Raw genomic sequence first — 4,665 nt, 5'->3', positions numbered from 1 at the left:
TCTTTTTTTGGGGGGAAAGATAGACTTTTATTAAATGCTTTTATCACCAGGTGAAGTGATGCATTTATAAAATAGTTAAAATTTATGAAAGGGTATTATTGTTAAAAAAAGAAAATAAAAGCTCATTCTTATATAACTAGTATCTAGCACTTCACTGGGACACTACTATTCAAAGGGCCCTGGAAAAATACAACCCTCAGCCCCAGGCTGTTTCCAGGCCACTGTGAATAAAACTGTGTATATAATATGAGGTCCCTGAAAGAAGACACAAATTTGGGACAAGTGGGGCTACTACTGTCAATGCTCAGATCTGCCAGCCATACTCCAAAGAGGAAGCCCAAGAGTTTTTTTGTTTGTTTGTTTTTTCTGGAATACTCTATTTGAATTATTGTTCAGCCAGTCAGCACAACAGATTTTCAAAAGAGAACAACAATTAATTAACATAAGGTGGTTACTGCATTCTTTGGACTATATGTCATAATTATGGTTAGTAAATTCTAACATTCTTAACAAAAATAGACTCTATCAGTTGCTATTCAATGATTATGTATGAAGAGAACTTAATTATCCACTGTGCCTTTTGTTTTGCTAGACAATATACTATTGATAAGCTATAAGTGATATTGTTTTATGTTATAAAAATACTAGCTTTTTTCATTCATTTTAGTTATAGGCATTCACTGCTTAAGTCAAGGTTAAGCTTATGAAGTGATTAAAGGCAATTTAATTACAGCAGTATGTACTTTATTCTAAAAGAATAGGAAATAATTTTTATTTTTATCTGCAATCCATAGAATTAGATTTTTCATATGTAAAATGCCAATAATTCACCTGAGGACCATGCTACCTTCTGAAAATGCCACACATCTGGTTCTTAAACATGTCAAAGTTACAGCACATCTCAGATGTGGCCAGAGCTTCAGCAACTAGCAGCTGGCTGCTCTTGGATGACAGGTGCTTTCCTGGCCACAACTCTGACCATGGGGAAGCAGCCATGAATCAAGGCAGTGCACAGATGGAGGAACTTTTTACTTAAAGGCAAAACACTCAGCTCTCTCTCTGCCATCTGCTTGTAGCTTTGTACATTATTCCTTAACCTTAACTTCTTTTTTCTTAAGGGGCTAATTTGGACTGACTTGTTGAGAATGGGGTACATTATCTAATAAGCAATGAGCGAGATCTCTATGGTTACATGTAAACTTGTGATAGGTCTACAGATGAAGAGGTAAAGAGGGTAGTGAAGAAGTCAGATACAATCCAACTGTGTCAAGGTCACACCAGCTTCATTGTACACCTTGAAGACTTTCTCAATGGCATTGACATAGGCAGCTGTTCTAAGATCCAGTCCCAGGTTGTACTTCATGGCTGTGTGCATGATGTGCCTGGCTGAGTGCTCTATAGTGTAAGCTAAATCAGAGTGCATGATGTCTTTCTCAGATGCCCCCGATATCCTGTCCTGGAACTCTGCTGTGGGCACAGTAGGGATAGTTCCACCATGCTTTCCAAAATTCCTTCCAAACTCTCTTGAACAGACATGAGCAAGTAATAGTTAATATCTGTTTCTTATCTGAAGGTTAGTCATAGCTGACATGATTTAGGTTCTTCAGCCACTCAAAGTAAGACACTGTCTCTCCGCCAGCATTCAGGTAGAGATCTGGAATAACCATAATGGTCCTCTCCAAGAACATCTTTTCAGAATCAGGAGTTATCAGTCCATTGGCATCTTCAGCAATGATCTTGGCTTTGATTTTGGATGCATTGAACTTGGTGAGCTGCTTCTCACTGGCAGCAGGGATCAGTATATCACAGTCAGCCTGTAAGATGCTCCCTTCATTAAAGCTTTGCCTTGGGGAAGCCCAGGATTGATCCATGTTGCAATTTGAAGCCTTCCAGTTTCTTTGGGTCAATACCATCTGGATTCCATATGCTCTCATCAGATTCACCAACAGCTATACATTTAGCACCAAAGCAATGCAAATATCTCATCATCTCATTGAGAGCAGGCCCACATTACCAAACCCTTGAACAACAAATGTTTTATCTCCAAATCCTGGTGTCATTCCTAAAATGCTCATGTAAGAAGCATCATGGAAAATGCCCCGGCCAGTAGCAGAGATCTGCCTGTAGATTCCACCCTGACTGATGGGCTTACCAGTGACACAGGCATGCACATTAATATCATAGTGTACTGTAGTGCTTGCACAGGTGTCAGCAACCCAGGACATCTCCTGCTTGCCCATGCTCATGTCTGGGGCAGGCACATCAATGCCAGGACCAACAAACCTTTTCTTAGCCAGTTCCATGGTGAACCTCCTTGTGATCTTGTCCAATTCATTATCAATATAATGAATTGGACAAGATGAGTTCTTAGGATTGATCTTAACAGCAGCTTTGCCACCCGCAAAAGGCACATCAATCACTACACGCTTATATGTCATCAGGGAGGCCAAAGCTTTTGCTTCATCTACACTTACATCAATGCTGTAATGAACACCTCCCTTTCAGGGTGTGTGGTGCGGGCTGTGCGGGGCTGGGTAGCCTTCAATGACCTCCCGGAGCCGTCGTCGTGCCGGATGGAGAAGACTCTGCACATGTTCGCAGGGCTTAATGATCTGCAGGATGCCACGCACCCGGTTCCACCTCTGCTCATCATTCTCCCGGGTCTTAACGTCCTCCACCAGCTTGTCCTCGACAATGATGGCAACGCGGTCGAAGAAGCCCTCCACCATCTTGACGAAGTTTGGGTTGTCCTTGAGGTCAGCCGCCACCTCAGTGTAGTGTCTCTGAGAGGGCAGCAAGAGCCCCGGCTGCGGGCGAACACGGGACAGCAGTAGCGCTTTGCCCAGGCAGAGGTACATGGCAGCGCAGCGGAAGCTCCAAAGACGAGGAACTCTCTCTCAGAAGCTCAGGGACTCTGGGAGGGAGCTTTATTTGTCTTTAAAATAAGTTTGCATGTGAGCAGCATGATGGCATGATAGTTAAGAGGAAGGCTCTGAGGACAGCCTGAGTTAGAATCCATGATATCTGCCATATATCACCTGTATGACCTTTTCAATTATTACTGTCGCTGTGTCTCAGTGCCCTCATCTGAAATAAAAATAACCTTTGTCAGAGGGTGTTTATGAGTATTTATAAATTAATTCATATTAAAAATTTAAAATAGTGCCCCTTTGACAATAAGCACCAGCAGTGAATTAACTGGTATGTTTTAAAGAAAATAATGCTTTCCAGGTTGGATGCTTTTTATTTCTTCTTGTGCCATTGCTGTGGCTAGGAATCCCAGTACTATGTTGAATAAGATATGAAAGCAGACATCCTGTCTTAAGGGAAACACTTGTAGTTTTTGCCCTTTGCATATAATGCTGGCAGTAGATTTCTCAAATCTGGCCTTTATTATGTTTAGGTATGATCTTTCTATTTCCACTTTGCTGAGAGTTTTTATCATAAATGAGTGCTGGATTTTATCAAAAGCTTTGTCTGCATCTATTGATATGACTATGTGGTTTTTATCCTTCATTTTGTTTATGTGGTGAATCACATTTATTGATTTGTGAGTGTTGTACCAACCTTGCATTCCTGGAATAAATCCCATTTGATCATGGTGTATTATTTTTTTTTGATGCATTTCTATATTCAGTTTGCTAATATTTTGTAGAGGATTTTAACATCTATGTTCATCAGAGCTATTGTCATATAATATTCTTTCTTTGCAGTGTCTTTATCTGGTTTTGGAATTAAAGTATGCTGGCCTTATGAGTTTGGGAACCTTCCCTCCTCTTGAATTTTATAACAGTTCTTTTTGAAGAGTTCAACAAAATTCAAATGTAAGGTCATCTGGTCCAGGGCTTTTGTTTGTTGAGAGTTTTTGATTATTGCTTCAATTTCATTAGGTCTAATCTGTCTTTTCAGATTCTCTGATTCTTCCCAATTTATTTTTGGAAGAGTGCATATTTCTAGGAATTTATCCATTTCATTCAAGTTGTCCAATTTGTTGGTGTATAGTTGTTCATAATATTTTCTTACATTCCTTTGTATTTCTTTGGTGTCAATTATTATTTCTCCTTTTTTATTTCTGATTTTATTTATTTGAGTTCTTTTTTTCTTGGTGAATCTGGTTAAATACTTGTAAATCTTGTTTATCTTTTCAAAAATATAGCTCTTGGATTCATTGATCTTTCTTATCACTTTTTTAGATTCATTTATTTCTGCACTGATCTATATTATTTCCTTCATTCTACTCAATTTGGGCATTATTTTTTCAAGTTCCATTAAGTGTGAAGTTAGAGAATTTATTTGAGCTTTTTCTTGTGTGTGTGTGTGTGTATGTGTGTGTGTGTGTGTGTTTTCTTTTTGAGGTAGGCTTGTAAATGCTATAAATTTCCCTCTTAGGATTGCTTTGCCAAAGTCCCATCGATATTTTGGACTGTTGTGTCTTCATTTTCATTTGTTTCAAGGTATTGTTTGATTTCTTCCTTGATCTCAATGCTGATCCATTTATTGTTTAATAACTTTTTGTTTAGCTTCTATGTCTTTGTGTGTTTTTCAATGTTCTTCCTGTGATTTATTTATAGTTTTATAGTATTGTGGCCAGAGAAGATACTTGATATAATTTCAGTCTTCCTAAATTTACTGAGACTTGTTTTGTGTCCAAACATGTGGTCTATC

General features: G+C 38.8%; 1 pseudogene; it reads right to left on the bottom strand.

Moving 5' to 3' along the window:
* Window positions 1–1,246: 1,246 nt before the first annotated feature.
* Window positions 1,247–2,858, bottom strand: LOC150018750 (glutamate dehydrogenase 1, mitochondrial-like; annotated as a pseudogene).
* Window positions 2,859–4,665: the final 1,807 nt, after the last annotated feature.

Source organism: Furipterus horrens, unplaced genomic scaffold (assembly GCF_987537825.1).
Source record: "Furipterus horrens unplaced genomic scaffold, mFurHor1.1.pri manual_scaffold_2, whole genome shotgun sequence".
Classification (NCBI taxonomy): Eukaryota; Metazoa; Chordata; class Mammalia; order Chiroptera; family Furipteridae; genus Furipterus; species Furipterus horrens.
The sequence above is the reverse complement of the archived record's forward strand: the minus strand, read 5'-3'. Positions and strand labels throughout refer to the sequence as shown.